Below are 22,895 nucleotides of genomic sequence, written 5' to 3' on the forward strand. Positions count from 1 at the left end.
ACTTGTGCCTCAGAAGACATTTTTCAAAATCAGATCCATCATTTGAAATAAATTCTCATGTTCAAGGCTCTCCTGTCGAATCCAGAAAATGTATATACTTTATTGGGTTCTACTGAAAAGAACCCAATTAACCAGACATTTCCTTGCACCTATACAATTCCAAATGGTCACACTCCCCTCATTTTCTGATGCTGTTCACTCAAATACCCTGTTCACTCTTCCACCAAAACTACTTTCAGCTGTCCTCCGCTGGTACTGTTCTGCGCAACCACAGCAGATGCAATGCATGTCCATTTACCTCCACCCACACCATTGCCCAGGGCTGCAAACATTCCTTCCGTAGGAAAGAGCAATTTACATGTACTTCCTCTAATCCAGTCCACTGCATTCACTGCTCACACTACAGTTTCCTCTACAATGCGAGGCCAAAGATTAGGTGACCACTTAGCTACACACCTCCCTTCTGTCTACAAGTGCGACCCTGACCTCACCACTTTGTCACTCTCTCACTGATGTAATTAGCCTCTTAGAATGTACCAATCAGGTTCAATGCAAGCTTCAGGGACAATATCCCCTCTTTCTCCTGGGCATTCTGCAGCTTACTGATCAGAACAGTGACTTTGCTAACTTTAGATTTTAGCTGGGCAGATTGATATTTGTGACAGACTGATGCTTCTGGCACAGAACCTTCGTTAGAACGTGGTCCTGCTCCAGGGGAGAAGGGGTTCTATGTCTGTGGGAGTAATTCTGCTTTTTCCCTTCAGGACTGCTAGACCTACTGCATGGTTGGCCAAGACTCAGCCTGTGAGCTCCTTTGATTCAACACACAAAGCTTCTGCTGGCTACATGCTTCTTTGCGCAGAAAGCACAATAAAGTGCTTCAAAGTTTCCAGACCTGAAGAAGCAGAAAAGGTTGCTTCCTGATTTGCGAATATTTACTCAGTAAGATGCAGCTCTTTTGCAAGAATGCGGGATCAGCCTTTACTAGTATGCGTCAGCTGTGGTTCAGTAGGTAACACTCTCGCCTGAGTCAGTAGGTTGTGGGTTCAAGTCCCACTCCAGAGACTTGAGCACAAAAATCTAGGTTGACACTCCAGTGCAGTATTGAGGGAGTGCTGCTCTGTCAGAGATGCCGTCTTTCAGATGAGACGGTAAACCGAGGACCCATCTGCTCCCTCAAGTGGACGCAAAAGATCCTAAGGCACTATTTCGAAGACGACCAGGGGCGTTATCTCCAGTGCCCCAGCCAATATTTATCCCTCAATCAACTTAACAAAAACAGATGATCTGGTCATTATCACATTGCTGTTTGTGGGAGCTTAGTGTGTGCAAATTGGCTGCCGCGTTTTCTACATTGCAGTGACTACACTTCAAAAGTATTTCATTGGCTGTAAAGTGCTTTGAGACATCTGGTGGTCGTGAAAGACTATATAAAATGCAAGTCTTTCTTTTTTCCAGGCCTGGGAACTTCAGAGTTGACGCTTCCAATTCTTCAGCCTTCAGGGAAAGGGAAGATTCGGATGCAAAATAACATTGCCAACTCTGAAGTTTCATCACATGCCCTCGCACCTCCAACCGCCTCTCCCCCACGCTCTCGACAATGGGCGAACCGCACATCCATCCTTGCGGTGCGCCATCTTCCCATTCCAATTGGAAAGTGAATAGAGTCTTCACCACTTGGAAAGTTAACCGACTCTTCATTACCTGACTGGACGTTTCTTGATTGTCATTTTTCCCATCTCCAATATTTTTATAACAAATAAACCAAAGTGTTAAAAGAAAATAAAATAAAAAAATGTTTATTAATGTCCCCACTGGGTTGTTTGCAGCAGTGTCCGGGATATTAATTCTTGGAGACTTCATGACAAAGCAGGAGGATTAGCAACCCTAGTGGGATAGGAGAAAGAATGGGGGGCCGGGAGCCGATACGTTTTGTGTATAGTTTGATTTTTTAATGTATGAAACTCTTGCTTTTTTGTGCAAATAGGGGTCATGTTTTTTCAATGCATGATATCCTTGCTTTTTTGTACATCTCCAAAGAGTCAGATTATTGGTTAGCATAGAATTTTACAAAGTTCAAGTTTATTTGAATAAACTGTTGTTGAGATACATGTATGGTAAGTTCTTCCCTTCCAGTAAATTAAAAGTATTGCTTTATATTTAATTTCTGGGTTACTCCAATATCATTTATGAAAGGGAAGTCATGTTTGACAAATTTGCTGGAATTCTTTGAGGATGCAACGAACAGGGTGGATAAAGGGGAACCAGTGGATGTGGTGTATTTGGACTTCCAAAAGGCATTTGACAAGGTGCCACATAAAAGGTTACTGCACAAGATAAACATTCACAGGGTTGGGGGTAATATATTAGCATGGATAGAAAATTGGCTAACTAACAGAAAACAGAGAGTAGGGATAAATGGTTCATTCTCGGGTTGGCAAACAGTAACTAGTGGTGTGCCGCAGGTACCAGTGCTGGGACCCCAACTATTTACAATCTATATTAACGCCTTGGAAGAAGGGACTGAGTGTAACGTAGCCAAGTTTGTTGATGATACAAAGATGGGAGGAAAAGCAATGTGTGAGGAGGACACGAAAAATCTGTAAAAGGACATAGACAGGCTAAGTGAGTGGGCAAACATTTGGCAGATGGAGTATAATGTTGCAAAGTGTGAGGTCATGCACTTTGGCAGAAACAAATCAAGGAAGTTATTATTTAAATGGAGAAAGATTGCAAAGTGCTGCAGTACAGCGGGACCTGGGGGTACTTGTGCATGAAACACAAAAGGTTAGTATGCAGGTACAGCAAGTGATCAGGAAGGCCAATGGAATCTTGGTCTTTATTGCAAAGGGGATGGAGTATAAAAACAGGGAAGTCTCGCTACAGTTATACAGGGTATTGGTGAGGTCACACCTGGAATACTGCGTGCAGTTTTGGTTTCCATATTTACAAGGGGATATACTTGCTTTGGAGGCCGTTCAGAGAAGGTTCACTAGGTTGATTCTGGAGATGAGGGGGTTGACTTATGAGGAAAGGTTGAATAGGTTGGGCCTCTACTCATTGGAATTCAAAAGAATGAGAGGTGATTTAATTGAAACATATAAGATGGATGCAGAGAGGATGTTTCCACTGATAGGGGAGACTAGAACTAGAGGACATAATCTTAGAATAAGGGGTCACCCATTTAAAACTGAGATGGAGAAATTTCTTCTCTCAGAGGGTTGTAAATCTGTGGAATTCACTGCCCCAGAGAGCTGTGGAAGCTGGGACATTGAATAAATTTAAGACAGAAATAGAGAGTTTCTTAAACGATAAGGGAATAAGGGGTTATGAGGAGCGGGCAGGGAAGTGGACCTGAGTCCATGATCGGATCAGCCATGATCGTATTAAATGGCGGAGCAGGCTCGAGGGGCTGTATGACCTACTCCTGCTCCTATTTCTTATGTTTTTATGTTTATCAAAAAAAGTGAAAAAAACTTTATACCATAAAAAAGGGAGACTACAATATGATATAGATGCGATGCAGAAATGGGCCTGCGTCTGGCAGATGCCATTTAATATAGATAAATATTGGCCCGGATTTTGTAGTCAGCAGCGAAATGAAGAAAGCTATCCACAAAGATCAAGCGATTTCTGTGGAATGGATTTCACCCTCCCAATGTTAATTTTATTCTTGCGACATTTATAGGGGATCGCTTGCGTCCAGCAACAGTGATGTCTTCAAGCACGCTAAGCAGCCAATCGCTCTCTGAAGAATTCTCTCAGACAGAAAATCAGTCAGTAAAAGGCAATGATTATCCTTTACTTTTTAATCATTTTGCACAGAACAAAATAAAGATTGTGACATACACATGGATTAAGGTAGAAGCTGAAATATCAAAATTTAATTTTTTTTTTAAAAATCCATGGAATTTGTAGCTTAATGAAAAAAATTGACATTACACAAATATATAATTTGTTTTTCAGGGCCAGATGGGTTATTCAGCAATAATTATGACTGAGTACACCTTTAAAAACCCAATTACACCTCATTCAACAAGGCTCAACCTTTTCAGGGTTTTTTTTTTAAAAACAGCAAGATTAGAGCATTAAAAAGTGGTAGATCACGATAATTCAAGTGATTTCTAAAATTTCCATCTGCGAGGACTTCAACAGTGAAGGAGCAGGGAATCACCGACAACAACCTCTGGAGGAGGAGCAGGAGTGTTTTTTCCATGCCCAACTAGAAAACCTATAAACACCAACCCCAACTCCATGATCTCCCCCACGCGATCACAGATTCCCTCCCCCCATCTACCCCATATCTGACCCCCGTCTCCAATCTCTCCAACACTTCCCCCTTTCCCAACTTGGCCCCCCTCCCGCAACTCTTGCCCTGATCTCCGATTTCCCCCCCCCACCCATACTTCCAACCCCCGCAATCAACCCCGACCCTCCCAACCACTATCAAATCCAGTTCAGCCACTACATCCACCATCCACCCCCTGCGATCTCTATCCCAACCACTAAACCTACCCGCTCCTGGGCTGTGGCCTTTTCTGAAGCGTTCACCGCCTGGCAGGCAGTCAACAGTCAAGCCCGTCAATTGGACTGGCTTCCGGTTGGTTGATTTGGGTGGGGGCACCACAGGAAACCCAGACTTCCTGGGATACTGTGGATGGCTTTAGACCCCTGACATGGACATGGTGAAGGCTACAGAGCCACTGGAAAAGGTTCAATGGGGAGCTATTAAAATGACACTCCTGATAGGCTGAGAGATCTGTGTCTTTTTATGTCGACTTTGAGGTGATTTAATTGATGTATTTGAAATGATGAATGGACTAGACAGTATCTGTGTGGACAAACTATTCAAATTAGATGTGTGAGGGAAAGCAAGGAGGTCACGCATATAAGTTCTTTAAGCATAGAACTAGGTTGGAGGTTTTACTTAGATAGTTATCAAAGTTTGGAACAAATTGCTGGCTCATGTGGTGGGTGCGGAATCACTGCGACACAGTTTAAAAATGAGCTGGACAGGTTCTTGTTGCGTCTAATATTACTCGGTACGAAAAGTAGATGGATTGTTGGATGATTACCTAACCGCTTTGATCGCCTTCACAGCTCGAGAGGAATTTCCAAGATTTTTTTCCCTGGACAGGCCGAGGGTTTTTAAAAATCTGTTTTTTGCTTCTCCCAGGAAGTTACTTGATTGTTGGTGAGGGGGACACTGGGGATGATGATACTTAGTTGCATTATTACAGTTTGAAGCAGAGGCTTGATGGACCTGCCTGTCTTGATCTGTTCATTTTTTCATACCTTTTTGTCGTTTGTTAACGCTGCATGGCATGTCTAATTTCTTAATTCTGAAGTACTTTCCAAAGTAGCCGTCACTTGAAAAATAATCAGTTCGAATCCAATTATTGCAGTTGTGCCAAGTTTGCTGCATCGGTGCTTCTCCAGAAGGAACCATCAGCCACCTGGGTATTAGCAGAACCACATCTGTGGCCAGAGTGATTTTCATCACAGTTTGGCTTGGTATCAATTAATCACCATGTCCTCATTTACCTAATTTTCTCTCCTGCCCTCTTCAACCGTGGCAGTACACTACTACACTGTGGGCCTTCGCCCTTTAGATTCTCAACTCAAAAAAACTTCACAGTTCAATGTCTCAATAATTAGAGGGAGCTACAGGATGTTTTTTTTACCCTCTGTATCTGTCAAGTTATTTTGGAAAGTAGTTGAGAATTAGAGAGAAATGTGGTGCCATGCAGATTGCATTATCAGATAATGTTACTGAATTGCAGCTGTGTAATGTCCTCTACAATATCTATTATTCTGTAGGTTATTCAAAATGAACTTGAACAAAATAATCTGAGGCAACATTGTGCAAAAATGGTACATCATTTTAAAAGGGTGAATCAAGTCACCATTATATTTTCAAGCTGGGATAATAGCACCATTGTGTTCATGTGTTAGTGTTATTACTTGACAAGGCATAGTATCAGAACCAATTTTGTTCCATTTTAAGAAAACACATTCAGGCTTTCTGGACCCAAAAATCAAAAAAAAGAATAAGATCGACAAACAAAACACCACAAGCAGAACAAAGCTAAATATTTTTGCTTTTGTTGGAAAGCACACAAAAGTATGAACATCTTCAGAGAGAGTGATGAGTCACTCCTCCAATGATTTATCCAGTTTAAACGAATCAATTGATGAACCACACAGACTATAAAAGTCCCAGATTCAGTCCCCAATCGATACAAAATGAGCACCTCTGGCAGTGAGCAGTGAATTGAGATGGGTTACTGTTTCCCGATTGCTGTCTCTGAAGTTCCAGTGGCGATTGGATTGTGTTTCACAGTGACGCCTACAACAATCAAATAGCTCATTAAAGGACGGCCACTCGGATGAGTTACCAAAGGGCGCCCAGCAAATTAAACATTTGTTTTAAATAATTAATTACACTCCATTTTTATTAATTTGAACTGTGTGATGTTTTAAAAAATATAATTTTTCAGTGTTTGTATTTTTGTGCATTCCCATTCATACTTATGGCAGCTTCGTATATACAGAATTACCGTAAGTATGAATGGAGATTCCCCCTACTCTGATAGGTTGGACCGGCCCATGTGATCTTATTGATGTATAAGAAACACTTACGCTCCTGGGATACATGTGCTTCTACAAAGACCTTCGCATAGAGGGCCAGGACCGCAAGCCTACGAATCTCTGGGATCACCAGGTAGATTCGTAGAAATTTTTCAGATCGGAGGCATCGCCCGCGGGAAGCCTCCGACCGCAATTTCTGGGCCATTGATTTTTGTCACCTTATTTGGTGCATACTTATTTGGAGTTCACTGTAATCCAGAATAAAAACCTCTAATTTTTCTGATTAAGCCAAAACGCATTACCACACAAACCACACTCCCATTTTATTTTCAAACTTTGGCAATTCTAAAATAGCAGTGACAGGAATTGTGGAAAACAGTTAATGTATTCACACCAGGGAACATCCATCTTATCTGAAAAAAGCAGCTGCAACCAGTATTGATATAAACCTTCATTTAAGGCAGGTCCCAGAAAATTCCTTTGTGGAAAATAAATTTAATATTTTCAAAAGCTTCATTTTAGCCGCTTGTATATAAACTTTTTGGGGAATAAACATACTTGTAACTGTGACTCTCAGAAACCAATGGCTCATTTTATTTTTTTTAAGCTTTGTGCACAAATACGGGAGAAAGTATAATTATAAATGATTTGGACAGCTCCAGTCCAATCTTCCAGATAATGAGTGGTTGATAGTGACAACCTCCAAACCCAAAGGCTGGTTTATTTTGCAAAATGCTTGCAAGCTCACACATACGTTGAAATGCTAATGTTAGCTTTAACAGTGGTTGTATATTTAAATGTGTGACCAACTGGATTATTCCAAGTTTGACTGACGAGGCTCTATACCATCACCAGTAGAAAAAGCCTTGGTGGGAGTGGGAATGGAATGTGGAAAAGTAAATCATAGTCAAAAACCACAAAACTTCCTCAAAAAAATCTTTTCACCTTGTTTTTTTGGTGCTCACTCCATGGTCTGTCCCCATCCCTGCACTTGATCTGGGCCTCCATATCCGCAACCTTAGCCCCCTCTCCCAGTCCGCCTTCTGTGCCCTACTCATCATCCAGAACCTGTTCTTTGCTGATTACGGTTGCTAGGCAGCAAGTGAATGAAAGGATCAAGCAACCGTGGCCCAGGGCCTGGAGGCAGTGCACTAGCTTCTAACTCATGAGTGCAAGGGCAGCTTCACATTACCATAGCAGCCACCGATAATACAAAACACTTAATGGTGAACCCAGACCACATAGGAAAATGGCAAACAAAATTGAAAAAAAACCACATTAAATCTAGAATATACGGTAGCTTGCTGAGTTACATGGTAGTAATCCAGATGAGCAGTTTGGAACCATCAAAATGAAAGATATACCCATGAATAAACCTAGAAATCAGCTCAGTTCATTCACTTAGTCTGCACACATTTTTGCTCAGTATCACCTCAAATAGTTGATCAATCAGTTTAGAGTTGATGGGTTTCTCCACACCAGAACCGTAAATGAAAATACTCAAGAGCATGGAAACTGCTTTGTTGACACCTCCTACAATCATTAGGTGGCTGTAACCTGTCTAGAATATAGTTTAATTTTAATGAGCAAGTCCCAGTCAGCTACTTTATAACAAAGTCATTTTTAACCCCGCCAGACATTTGTTACTTAGGGATAAGAATTGCCAGTAGTTTTACCACCAAAATAAATCAGTGTCTATAATTGTTTCTAGATCTTATGTAGAATGTAATCCAGTGTTTTTGAGAGAGCTCAAAAGTAGAATATAGAAGTTTAAAGAATATCATTAAGATCCTATGCTTATATAAAAGATTGAACAGGAGTCTCAATCTTCCAAAGGCTTTATGAACTTCAGTACCAGATTTTTCTTGAATAGTTTTTTCTTCCATGTGAGATTGTCATGCTGCAAGTAGTATCATGTGATCCACTATGGGATTGGCAAGGAAATTTTAACAAAGACTGCAAATAAAACAGTTATGGAATACTGTAACCCAGGGGCTAAATTTATTATCCCAGTAACAAATAAATTGTTTTCATCTGACATAACAACACTTTCAGCTTTCTAGGAAGTAAAAATTATATTGACTGCAGACAGAGCTAAACAGACAACTAGCCAAACCATCCATTTGGAGAAGTGCTGTACGGTTAACCCCGCTCCATTTTGAGATAATTAAGTAATAAAGCACAGCCTCAAACCAAGAGTAGGTTAATTTATACTTAACTCAGAGAGTTATTTAAAATTGTGCCTAGCGACAAGACTGATGAGATAACCATCCATTGGTGGAAACATGCATGTGATAGCAGGTATAGAAGTCAAAACTATTATTGAACAGATCCACAATTGGAATGCTATGTACCCACTGCAAAAATGCAGACGCTGCTTACAAGTTGTAATACTGTCAAGGCAGCAATCATATAGCTATTTAAACTGGAGGGTGGAAATAATGGACATTCAGGTATGATCAATATCAGTAAGTTACAGTTGTGAACAGCTAATTACCCACAACATAGTTGGCCATTTAAATTACAGAAATATGTACTAAAGAATTCCACTAAAAGTGTGAAAGGTAAAGGCTGTCCCTCCAAGCCATTTTTCATTATCAGCACCTAATCTTGTCTTATCTATATAAAACTCTCAAAATCAATCAAGAATGTACAATTGGAGCAACCCAGGTAAATAAATTTCCCAAAAAAAAGTATTCCGAAATATTTTGTAGAAAAATACCCAAAAGCCACAATCAAGCTTTTGTACTGTTTTGAGCTATGTCAAAAACACTGGATTACAAGCTGGAGTACTGTTTTAAAACAATGATTTTATATATTACTCTGCTCCATTTTATCAAGAATATCTCAGTGTGGGGTGGATCCAAAAGCTCTCTATGCAGGAATGCCTGAGAAATATTTTTTTTGCCCATTATATGAAACAATGATAGCTAAGAGATAACTTCAAAGTGCACTTAAAGCAAATATCAGCATTGCTGTTTTCTTTAAAAATTCCATAAAAGCAGGAGCAGGAAACTGGCTCAACAGCATCGTTCAGGCAAACGAATCTTGGAAAGGACGGAAAAGAAAGTTTTTACTGGTCAAGAAATTTTAAATAATCAGCTGCACATTCAGATACTTGCACCAATGGGCTACCACAATGACAGAATGAGCACAATGATATAGAAATAAACACAATACATGTGTATAAAAATGTTTGAGGTCAAAGGATATGTGAATCATGCAGCTCTCTAAGTTACACAACAACATAGTTAATGATTACAACCAACGATAAATCAATTGGGAACCACTCTAAAAAGGAAAATGTTATTAGGATTGTGACAGTTTGAAAGGACACACCAATCAGTAAGCAAATGCACATTGACTGCAGCAATTGTCATGCTCAGCAACACTTCCCAGGTATGGTTTAGGGGGTTTGGGGGGGGGGGGGGGGGGGAAGGACAAGAAAATAGAGTTTCAATTCCTCTGTGCGCTATTTTAAGCATACTCTAACATGCATGTATTAAATTTCTGTCTGTTAAAACAAGAATGTAATGTGTTAATCATTGCACTAAAAATAGCACAAGCTGAAATTAAACATTTATTTTCTTTTAAAAGGGAACTGCCTCCTCAAATATACTCTGCAAAACAAATTGTCAAGTACACCATTTGAAAATACCTCATAGTTTAGAATTGCATTAGATGGCAAAGTGGTTTATACTGCTGCCCTTTCACCTCAGTGACCTGTCTTTAAATACCCCAGATTGATGGGATGAAAGTTTCTTCCTGCCAGCTGCAGTGATTCACTGGGAAACAAGTTTGGGGCTGTGTCAACTCCGTTCCGAATGGGAATTTTTCATAGAATATTTGAATTTAAATAGCACTTTGTCACGCCATTGAAACATTTCAAAGTGCTGCATACAATTAATTACTCTTGAAATTCAATGATTATTGTTATGTAGCCATTCTGCAACAACACTGTGCCCTAATTTTCCTACATTACAACAGTGACTACACTCCAAAATTACTTTATTGGCTGTAAAGCGCTTTGAGACGTCCAGTGGTTATGAAAGGTGCTATATAAATGCAAGTCTTTCTTTCTAAACAGCAATGAGATGAATGACCATTTTCTTATTTTTGGCAGTCCCCACAAACTGCAGGAGTAAAGCCTGGTGTGATTGCTTCTGGGAAAAATCAAGTGCTTCGTGCACACGTACAAATGCCACAACATTGCAGATCGGTTGTAACGCACAGAGTTTCCGAATGTAAATCCCAGGATTTGTAACATTACGCCATTTCATTTTTACCTGGAGCTAAAATGAAACAGAGTAAACTAGTAATAGCCATAATCCACAAAATCCTACTCAGTGAAGTTTGAGAAGATTTTTGCATGGGATTGCAGCATAGGTGGTGCACGCAATGAAGGAGATCCTACAAGGTAAGCAATCCATTCATCAGGAACAGGATAGTGACTATAGAAAAGCCATAATGGCAGCTGTCAAGAAAAAACTGTCAAAGACATTACTATGTGAAGCAGTCAAATGTAGACAGTAATGCTTAATAAACATTTGAGGATTACTTCATATGGCTGTCCTGCAATTACTAACCATCAGAGGCAGCAGCTGTGGAATGACCTTTAAGCACCCCCTGGGCTTTTTCCCTGTATGATGGCAGCAGTGCAATATGCACATAACCACCCATGTGGAGTGGCTTCGGTCTTTCCACCACGTAAAACAAAGAATTATAGATTTTTGAAGTTGCTTTGTACACAACACAAGGTAATTTAGAGCTCAAAGTATTACCATGGCAAAAATAGTACTCCAACTAGTAACGACAGTTAAAACAATGGTGCAACAATTTCTGAATCTAAAAGATAATTTTGGTAGAAATTTCAGAAATGCCTACAGATCACACAGTCAGAATGCCAATTCAAATATGGCTGATCCACCATAAGGGTTAACATTCACTAACTTAGTGAGTTAAAACCAACACTAAGAATTATGATAACACATTCAAAGAAGTTTGAATAGTGAACACATTGGGCTCAATTTTTCCAATGCTGTTTTTTGGCATATTGCAAGAGTTACGTCCTTTTTTTGGCCCTGACTACTCTTTTTAAAAAAAAAATAACTTGCAAGTTTCCCCGTTCTAATTTTTGAAACTGATGCCGCGCAGCATGTCCTTTAAACTTTAGGAGCTGGAGTCTAATGTCTGTGTCAAAAAAACAATGCCCCCTCCCACCCCTTCCACGCATACGCGAAAAGAAAAATTACGTTTTTTCCATGACTGCTATGGACCCGCAAGCCCAGTACAGCTCCTGGTCTCCATTCGGCCATTTTTTTAAAGAGCCAGTTGTGTGAGAACTTTAATTCTCAGTGGAAAAATCGAAGCTGCAATACAGGATGCAACGCGGCTCAAGGGCCAAGAATTTCTTACAGGATGAAGTGGAGGCACTAGTTACTGTAATTGAGGCCAGATGGCATGAGCTGGACACCAGCAGAGATCACATAAAAGTTTCACCAAAAGAAAAGAACAAACGCTGGAACCAACTTGCAGAAGATTACTGTGCAATGGTGACCATGCCGAGGTCTGGAGGCCAGTGCAAAAAGTGGCAGGACCTTGGTCAAGTAGTTAGTGTAAGTAATATTTTCATTTATTCACTGGAATCGCAATTGTAAATGTAACCATCTGTATATGTCCCACCCAGCAGAAAGACACCCTCTCTAAAAAGTTGTATTTTTATCTTTGCAGAGGAAGCTGGCATACAACAAAAGGGAAAGAACTCGAACAAGAGGAGGCCCAGCAAATCTGCACCCACTGACACCCCTGGAAGACAGGGTCACTGCTTTGATGGGTCATGCCTGGAGAAAAGCAACCACCACTGCACAAGCTGGGCCCACACTCGAGGGAGAGGATAAGTCCTGTAAATTCCACAGTCTAGCTTTGTTAAATGTTAAGTACTGTGCGGGCTAGCCATGCTTCGATTCATGGGGATGTCTCCGTCAGCTACGCTTTGGTTGATGCAATTTGCTATCATTCATCATGGTCCTTCAAATGAGCCTGCTGCCTGCGCTGTGTGAGCCTATTCATGCCATCCTACATCCTCCTCTGCTAACCATTTGTCTGTTGTGTTATATTTTGCAGAACTTGAGGCCAACCCCGACAACATTGAAGCCGAAGCAGAAAATGATTCAAACGCAGACGAGCCTGAAGAGGAGAACATCTTCCAATCGCACCTTCCAGACCAAGAGCACGGGAGGGGGAGGGAAAGGGGAGATGAATGTAGCCCCCACTGTTGTACTCACTCTGGAGGTGGTGCAGATGCCGCCCCCCATTGAGGTGCCAGGCCCTTTCCTGAATGGTACGAGTGTTGGGACATTCCATGGTTTCTTAGTCCAAGGCTGAGGATACCAGTGGGGTGCAGTGAGCCACAATCAGGGCGAGGAGGGGAAGGAGAGCTCGACAGCAGGATCTAACAGATGTGGTTCAACTGATGGCAATGAGTGCAGAGGGCATTGACCTTACGCGATCACTCCTGGACACCATCAGTGGGGTGGGTGATGAGGTATTGTGACTGTCGGGAGAAGTAACAACACTTTCACAAGAAATGGGAACATTGTCTGGGCACGTGAGGAAGGGAATGTTGCTGGCAGCTGATACAATGTCGGTGCACATGAGAGAGGAAATATCGCAGGTAGTTGAGACACCGTCAGGGCACGAGGAAGGGAATGTCGGAGTTAGCTGCTGCAATAAGGGAACACACCCAGACTCCGCGGCCATTAACAGAATCAACTGCCACTCCAACTCCAATCCCCAGACCAACCTCTGAAGAGGCCCCAAGCAGGCCTTCCACATTACCGCCTGCCCACACCACCGCCGCCCCCCCTTCCCCCCCCCCCCACCCATCAAGAAGTGCGCATTACCAGAGACGCTCGAAAGAATAAGCTTGGTAGCAACCTGAGAAACGCTGCGCCACCGCCTGCGGGCAGGGCTGGAGTCAACAAGACCAAGCGCAGCGGGCGGTCTTAGAATAAGGTGGAGGAGAGATGGATGCAGCCTTTCTTTGTTGTTGTTGTTGTTATTATTATTGTTGTTACTGTTGTAACGGTTCTCAAATTAAAAGTTTTTTGTAAGTTATGTAAATTTACAAGTTTAAAAGTTTGCAAGTGATCTTAACTGAAAACTTTAAAGTTAGATACAAGAATATTTTTATTAAAGTGAAGTACAAACAAGTGTTAGAATTTAAAATATATTTTCAAAAGTCTAACAGAATTATTTCCATTATTTGTTTCATTAACACAACACAACATTACGGAACAGGTCCAAACAGTAAACATGGTCCATTTGAAATAGTTGCCGCTGAGCCTTCAGGCAGCAAAGCATTCACGGATGAGCTGCTGGCGCAAGGCTCGAGCAATCGTTTCAGGGGCACGGTGGCACACCCTCCTCCGTCGTGCTCCCGGTTCACGTCGTTGCTTGGCTTTCTTGTTCTAGTCATTTGCATTTTCCTCCTCATCATCAGCCACTATCACCTCAGGTGAGTCTTCTATTACCAGCTGCTGCTGCCTCTTGATGGCTAAGTTATGCAGCATGCTGCAGACAACAGTGAACTGACCGACAATCTCAGGGGAGTATTGCAAGTAGCCTCCGGAATGGTTCAGGCATCGGAAACGTTGTTTCAAGATGTCAATGGTCCTCTCTATTATGCTACACATTGCAATGTGCGACATGTTGTATTCCCGGTCAGCTTTCGTCTGGGTTACGCATAGTGGCGTCATGAGCCAGGTGGAGAAGCCGCACCCTTTGTCTCCCAGCAGCCAGCTCTGCCCTTCTGGCTGCTGCTGAAACATTGTAGATATAGCTCACACATAGGATGAACACATCATGGGTGCTCCCAGGGTATCTCGCATCAACTGGCATGATGCAATGTATGTCATCACACATGAGCTGCACATTCACAGAGTGGAAGCCTTTTCTGTTTCTGTACATCTCGGAATCCTCCAAAGGTGCTCGCCAGGCAATGTGGGTACAATCAATGCAGTCCTGTATCTTTGGGAAGCCAGCAATCCTGGAGAAGCCCACAGCCTTGAGACGTATTGCCTGGGTGGTCATGGGGAACTTTATGTAGTCATCCCTCCGGGCATATAGTGCAGCAGTCATCTGCCGAACGCAGATGTGTTACATGTTGAGAAATGGCGCACACATCCCCAGTTGTGCCTGGAATGATCCAGATGCATAGAATGAAAGTGCAGCTGTAACCTTCACTTCAACTGACAAAGCAGTCCCTCCTGATGCTTCTAGGTTGCAGGTCTGCTTTTACTAACTCTCAGATCTCGGTTACAACTTCTTTGCGGAAACGCAGCCTTCTCACACAGTCTGCATCACTCAAGTGCAGGTATGAATGCCTGTCTCGATATACCAGACGTGGGTAAGGCCTCCTGCCCATCATCCTACTTGCTCTGAGGTTCCTCATGCGATAACGTCAAATCAATCACCTCCTCCGCAGCACTATCATGCAGAAGGCTTGCACAAGGTATGGCATTGTTGATATTGCCCGCATAATTAAATTGCACCTTTGCAAGAAGCTCAAAACAGCAGGACAAGGAGTTAAAGCTTCTCTCTTCTCTCCTCAAGGTCGACACCCTTGTGTGGACCACACCCTGGTCTGCGCATGCACAATGGGCTTACTTAGAATGGGAAGCTAGGCATTCAATGAGGACATTTGGCGCAACAAAGTCTAATGCAATTCTTTAATTTTAGATTTATTTTCAAAGTACCACCCCACCACTGACCGAATGTCTCCTCACTGGGCTCGAGAGTCGGCTGGCAGAATCGCTCCCTCACCCAGACACGGGCTCAACAAACTCTCCCCCTCCCCCCGCAGGCTTCTTTTAAAGCCGAGCCCGTGTGCGGGCGAGGGAGTGATTCTGCCGGCCGACGCTCCAACCCTCGAGCCTGGTGAGGAGCTGTTTAGTGGTGGCGTGACACTTCGGGGAAAAAAAATCCAAATTTAAAGAATTGCATTAGACTTCCATTTTCTCAGTTTTGAATTTGAAAAAATTAAGCTTTATGATGTCTTCTCGACTCCCTGCAAAACTTCGCACCGATTTTTTAAACGTGCGCTGGTTTTTCTTAAGCGCCCAGAAGGTTTTTTGGGAGTGGTCACATACGCCATCCCAGGAAAAATGTAAGTTGGTCAAACTTGCATAAATCTGAAAAACTAGCACAGACATCAGGTTATGTTATGATGCAAAAAAATACGAATCTAAAAAAAATTATAACTAACTGATTTACACTGGCGCAGAAACTTTGGGGAAAGTTGGATATTTTAACTTAGGCCAAAAAAAGCAGCGTGTGCCAAAAAAACGCCGCAGGTAACTGGGGAAAATGATTAACTTGGAGATCTATATTAAGATTCCAACTGGGAGCCAGCTAAAACCTATTTCAAAATAGCTTACATAAAATGTAACACCAGCGGGTGATCCCTTAATGAACCAAACGCAAATGGGAAATGTAAAGCAAAATAGCTGTACTATGACAAAAAGGGATTTTTAATATTTTAAACAACTACTGGAGACATTCCAAAATGTGAGGCTATCGTAAGATAGTGCAAAACATAAAAACCTTGTACAGAGTAGAACAGCTGTACACAAACTTCTTCCATTTTGCGTTGCAAGCGCTATTTAGTGGGCATCATGCTTGAACTAAAGATATACACGAGTTACCTAACAGTTAGCGATTGTTTCTAGACAGGCCCTCAACTGGAACAATTTAGCAATCGTGGTCTCAACCCTCATCCGAAACAGAGAGGCGATCGCTCCTGCAAGGCAGTGAAATCCTGTCCTTGTTCAATTTAGGTTGCCCGAGAACCACAATTTGCCAGGACTACAAGGGTTCACAAGTCAACCTCTTACTCTGTCCGAGTGTGTCATTTCCATTAATTGTGCAATCTGGAAAAAAAGAAAACATCCAGTCCCCCTGCTAATATCACCTCTATTCTTTAATAAAAACAGCCAGACCGTTACTATTACTGCAAAATCTGGTCCATTATTACCATTTTATTCAGGCACAGATAGATCCATATCCTTACACAGGGATCATAAGGAAGTTCTCTGTTGATGTGGTGGACCATTGCAATCTCATTTGCCCATACATAGATTGATTTTCCCTGCACCAAAATCTGAAAGTGCTTCACAGTCAACCTCACTGCCCTCTATTTCAGATGGTTGGCATGCCAGGTGGAGTGTTTTGCCACTCATTTCTCTGTAATCCAGTCCCCTTAGAGGTAGGCATCACAACCCAAAAGCAATATGACGGTCAACACTAGAGAAGACTGGCATTGGAGATTCCCCTGCTGAACATTGCTCTCTTGTGACCATGTGAGATCATGACCTGATGCTTGGTTGATCCATGCTAATAATAAGTGGATACATATTTCAGAGAGCAGACAGTGGAATTGGCTTTGGATTGCTCTAGCAAAGAGCAGGCACAGACATGATGGGTGAATGGCCAAGTTCTGTGCTATAAACGTCTATATTTCCATTCTTCAGGTTCAGCAGACACACATTAAGCACAGTCATAAATCAACAATGCTGCAAACTATAAAAATGCCTGCTGTCATTAGGCAGAGTAACTATTTGCTTTTCACTGGGATCCATGAACCTTGCAGAAGACACATTGGGGCCAAAATTGCCGCTTTCTATTGAGCCGTGGCCGCGGCCATGGGTTGGAAAGGACTCACCACTCAGTCTGCGCTGAGGGGCCGACATTTTGAAAATTGCACTCCATTGTTTTTGCAGCGGTGTACAGGACCGCCCGGTTGTCTTCCCGCCCCATTGGGCACGCGCCGACCCCTTTCTGCCCCGCATGGGAAATTGCCCCGTGGAAGCGAATCGGTTGCCACTCGGTGCCCCCGACAGCTTTTCCCTGGCAGGAAGCTTCTCATCACGTCAGCCCTTAAAAGGAAAGAGTGCACTGCCACGGCCACCATTTTATTTTAATTGTCTGCTGACTCCAAAGTCGGCCCGACAATGCCAGCCATGGGTTTGGCTGGGCCAGCAACAGGCACCTGGCATCCCCTCTCGGTTACCGGGCCAGCTTCCTGGTGGCCCAGTGGGTGCCACTAAAGTGGCTGCTAAGTTTGCAGCAGCCCTCCCCTCTAACTGAAGCACGGCGCTGATGACTCAGAGCGGCAGCTGACCTGCTCCAACGGCACTTCTGTCCTGCTCCCAACCTCACATCCACCTCGCTGCAGAAAAAAAATAAAGCTCTGAATTTCACCGGATTATCCACCCCATGGCAGACAGAACACTTACAAAATGGTAAGCGTGTCCTGTTTGGGGCGGAGGGCAATTTTGGCCCCATCAAGTTTTGGAGCACCATGAGCTGGTTGAGGCAGATAGACTCACTGCTGTTTGATATAACATTCCTGAGAATGTTAGGTCTTGTTAGAATTGCAGCCGAGATTTCTTGTAATTAACTATGAAACCTAGCTGTTTGGAGTATCTGTTACATAGCTGTGTAAGTGTACTTCAGACACTAGGCTCTGATGAGCTCATTGTTTACATACCAATAGATGTGCAGTTGTTGCATCCTAATTTACATGAGATTGCAGACGGGCAGTTTTTAAACACCACAGCTGCTAAGAAAAATGGCAGTACCTTGTACTGACAGATATGCCCCTTGAAATTCAACCGATGTAAATAGACATGTTTTAGGTCTATGGTAGCTAAACAATCCCTTAGGCACACTGCTTGAACTATCTGTGGCAGTATGATCATCTTAAAACTGTTCCTCTTTAAAGTACCCTTTTAGAATCATAAAGTCTAGTATTAAAGAAGGACTAAACAGCTCTAATAATAGCTGTCTTCTCCTGCACATGAACCACCCTTTTAATTAAGCCTGATGAGCAAATGATCAGTTTTGGCACGCTGTGCCAAGATCAAGTCCCATAAGAACATAACAAATAAGAGGAGTAGGCCATTTGGACCCTCAAGCCTGCCATTCAATAAGAACATGGCTGATCTGATCTTGGCCTCAACTCCACTTTCCCGCCTGTGCCCCATAACCCTGGCTTCCCCTGTAGTTCAAAAATCTGCCCATCTCCGCCTTGAATATATTCAATGACTCAAACTCCACAGCTCTCTCGGGTAGAGAATTCCAGAATCACGACCCTCAGAAGAAATTCCACAAACAATCTAGTTGGATTACTCTACAAAACTGCAGCATTTTATCTGGGAAATGAAGTGGATAGGTCTCACCAATGATCTCTAAAATATATGGGCCCATAGCAATTTCCCCCATTTTATGAATTTGCCTTGCCAGCGACACCCACATCTCAGGAACCATTAAAAAAAAAAAGAATTTCTGTAGTTGCTCCACCTGGGTCACAGGTGGGTGATAAGTATCCACCGAATCATTGCTGGGAAACCAGAAAAGGCCAAGAACAATGAGAGGAGCCTGCAGAGTGCCTCTTGATATGGATACTGTCCTGGACTTGAGGGCTATTCTGGGGATGGAGCTCCTTTGGTGCTGCAAAGGTTGTGTGGTGTACTGTGATTGATAATGGCCTGCCAGCACTCAACAGGAATTTTGTTCCACATTATTATTCCTGAAATTGTTTGCTGCTTTTAATAATTCTTCTTTAAAACTTCTATTCTCTACCCACCCACCAAAAATTTCATTCATAAAATCACAGAATGGTTACAGCACAGAGGAGGCCATTCAGCCCATCAAGCTCATGCTGGCTCTCTGCAAGAGCACTTCAGCTAGTCCCACTTTCCTGCCCTTGCCTCTACCACCCTTTCAGGCGGTGCATTCCAGATCATAATCACTTGCTGTATAAAAAAGTTTTTCCTCATGTCGCCTTTGGTCTTTCTGTCAATCACCTCAAATCTGTGTCCTCTGGTTCTCAACCCTTCCGCCAATGTGAACAGTTTCTCTCTATCTACTCTGTCTAGACCACCCCCATGATTTTAAATACCTCAATCATATCTCCTCTCAAAATTATATTGGGCAACTAGGAAATGGCAAGAGGATTTAAACAAATATTTTGTATCTGTCTTCAAAGTAGAAGACACACGGGGCCGAAATTGCCCCCCCACCGGCCCATTGGGACCAGTCACCTTCCGGGGCCGGGACTTCCTGCACCAGCCTGGAAATACCACCCCTGACATGGAATTGGGCCATGCACCCCTCCAAGGTAGCAGAGCGCTGTCATCGCTGGTTGCTAATCGCGGGGTGCACACTGCCAGAACAGCACCCCCAAACCTCGGGGGCAATTTCCCCAGAGGCGTTAACGCCCCCTTCCCCATGGCAAAAATGCTATTGCACCCCTCCAGAGGCGCCAACAGAGCTACAAAAAGGGGCAATTTCAGCCCCAAAAAGTATGCCAAGAATAGTGGGGAACCAAGGGGCTAATGAGAGCGAGGAACTTAAAGTAATTAATATCAGTACAGAAAGAGTACTTGAGAAATTATTAAAAGCCGACAAATCCCCTGGACCCGATGGCCTACATCCTATGGTCCTAAAAGAGGAGGCTACAGAGATAGTGAATGCATTGGTTGTGATCTTCCAAAATTCCCTAGATTCTCAAATGGTCCATGTGGATAGGAAGGTAACAAATGTAACCCCCATCCAAGAAAGGAGGGAGAGAGAAAACCAGGAACTACAGTTAGCCTGAAACAAGAACATAAGAAATAGGAGCAGGAGAAGGCCATTTGGCCTCTCGAGTCTGCTCTGCCATTCAAGATCATAGCTGATCTGATCCTGGCCTCAACTCCACCTCCCTGCCCTCTCCCCATAACCCTCGACTCCCTTACCTTTCAAAAATTTGTCTATCTCCACCTTAAATACATTCAATGGTCCAGCCTACACAGCTCTCTGAGGTAGAGAATTCCAAAGATTCACGTCCCTCCGAGAGAAGTTGTTCCTCATTTCTATTTTAAATGGACGACCCCTTATTCTGAAACTATGCCCCCTAGTTCTAGATTCCCCCATGCATCTACCCTGTTAGGCCCCCTCAGAATCTTATGTTTCAATAAGATCACCTCTAAGTCTTTTAAACTCCAATGAGTATAGGCCCAACCTACTCAACCTTTCTTCATATAGCAACCCCCTCATCTCAGGAATCAACCTCGTGAACCTTGTCTGAACTGCCTCCAGTGCAAGTGTATCCTTCCTTAAATAAGGAGAGCAAAACATTACGCAATAGTCCAGGTGCGGTCTTACCAATGCTCTGTACAGTTGTAGCAGGACTTCCCTACTTTTATACTCCATCCCCCTTGCAATAAAGGCCAATATTACATTTGTCTTCCTGATTACTTGCTGTACCTGCATGCTAACTTTTTGTGTTTCATGTAAAACGATCCCCAGATCCCTCTGTACCACTGCATTTTGTAATCTCTCCGCACTTAAATAATAATTAGCTTTTTTATTTTTTCTACCAAAATGGATAACATTACATTTTCCCACATTATACTCCATATGCCAAATTTTTGCCCACTCACTTAGCCTATTCTATATCCCTTTGTAGATTCTTTGTGCCCTCCTCACAACTTGCTTTCCCACCTATCTTTGTATTGACATCACTCGTCAGGAAAATGCTGGAATCCATTATTAAGGAACAGAGCATTTAGGGAATCATAATATGCTTAGGCAGAGTCAAAATGGTTATATGAAAGGTAAATCATGTTTGACAAATTTATCAGAGTTTTTTTGAGGATGTAACTAGCAGGGTAGATAATGGGGAACCAGTGGATGTAGTATATTTGGATTTCCAAAAGGCATTCAATAAGATACCATATAAAAAGTTGTTAAGCAAGATAACGGCACTTGTGGTTGGGGGTAAAGCATAGATAAAGGATTGATTAACTGACAGAAAACAGAGTAGGGATAAATGGGTCATTTTCAAATTGGCAGGCTCTAACTACTGGGGTGTCGCAAGGATCAGTGCTTGGGCCTCAGCTTCTACAATCTACATTAATGACTTAGATAAAGGGGCTGAGTGCAATGTATCCAAGTTTGCTGATGATACAAAGCTAGGGAGAAAAGTAAGATGCGAGGAGAACGCAGAGCTTGCAAAGGCATATAGACAGGTTAAGTGAGTGGGCAATAAGATGGCAGATAGAGTATAAATAGTGAAAATACGAATTGGTCTTTGCCTTTTTCGCACAATAGCCTGAATGTGGTCTTTGACAAGAGGCAGTGCCTAAATGCAAAAAGAATGGCAATCTATTTTTCAATATCTACCTGTAACTGTGTGGCCTTCTGGTAGAAAAACTGGAGTATAGCCATGCCATCCAAATATGGTTAGAGACATGCAGGCAGATTCATTGACTAAATGCTCGAAATCACAGTAAGAAGGCTCATTTGCAATGCCAGCAAAGGACCATTGAACCTGTGGACTGGATTAGTGTACACGAGTCTAGCAGACTCCCAGAGAATCCTATATGCTGAATCTATTCTCGGAATCGGTCTCCATAACCTACGAATGTCAGCTCATGTACCTGGAGTTGTAGATTGAGTTCTGTACAAGATCATGAAGCAGGGTTCCACTGCAGGGTCAAGGAATGAATTCAATGAGACTTAAAGCGACCGACTCATTGACACTATCCTAAGTTCGGAATGTTGGTCTAGCAAGTCGACCTTGAGCAGTGTGCCACTGTCTTTCACCCCTCCGCCACAGGAGAATGCTTGTTTGCAACATTTGTGAGCTGAAAAAGTTGTTCCCAAGAAGACCCCAGCAAATTGGCTGCTTCACGAGTTACAATCTGGCTTGTGCAGGATGGAGAAATGAATCAACCAGAGTATGAATAGATTTACTGAGCTAAAATATTAACACAAAGTGCTCTTCCCATCAAAGGCTTTTCACCAGAAATTAGCTAGTCTCCATGGACAAGGCTAAATTCATATGGATTCTGCTCAACAGTTGTATGACATGAGAGTGTGAACATTGGGAGGTAAAGGGTGGTTGTTATTGTACCTGGACTATCCCTGTACACATAGTCTGAAAGGCACCCAGTAGTAGACACCATCTGGGTCCACATCCAAAAGAGGATCTGCACTATTGCACCAACAGTTCCCTCCTTGGAAGGGTCAGGTAAGCTTTGCTTTTGGATGGAAAGCACACGGAACAGTCGTTACCATCAACCACAGAGTGTCCTTATTACTGAAACCAGTGCCCTACTAGAAATGGGCAGATACGTTGAGTCAGGAGTTGCCAAATTCAGAGTGGTTATTTTGCATTCACATGTTCTTCTTTCAATTCTCTCCTGAATAATATGGAACACACTGTTTAGTCATTTTTTTTATAGCTCTATTTTGAA

At 42.6% G+C, this 22,895-nt stretch overlaps 1 protein-coding gene across 4 annotated transcripts in view; it reads right to left on the bottom strand.

Annotated features, from left to right (window-relative positions):
• Positions 1-22,895, bottom strand: part of LOC139226625 (putative leucine-rich repeat-containing protein DDB_G0290503) — a 465,741-nt gene that overhangs the window by 161,900 nt on the left and 280,946 nt on the right. The gene's annotated exons all lie outside the window — the stretch shown is intronic.

The sequence above is a fragment of the Pristiophorus japonicus genome, chromosome 16, assembly GCF_044704955.1.
Source record: "Pristiophorus japonicus isolate sPriJap1 chromosome 16, sPriJap1.hap1, whole genome shotgun sequence".
NCBI lineage: Eukaryota > Metazoa > Chordata > Chondrichthyes > Pristiophoridae > Pristiophorus > Pristiophorus japonicus.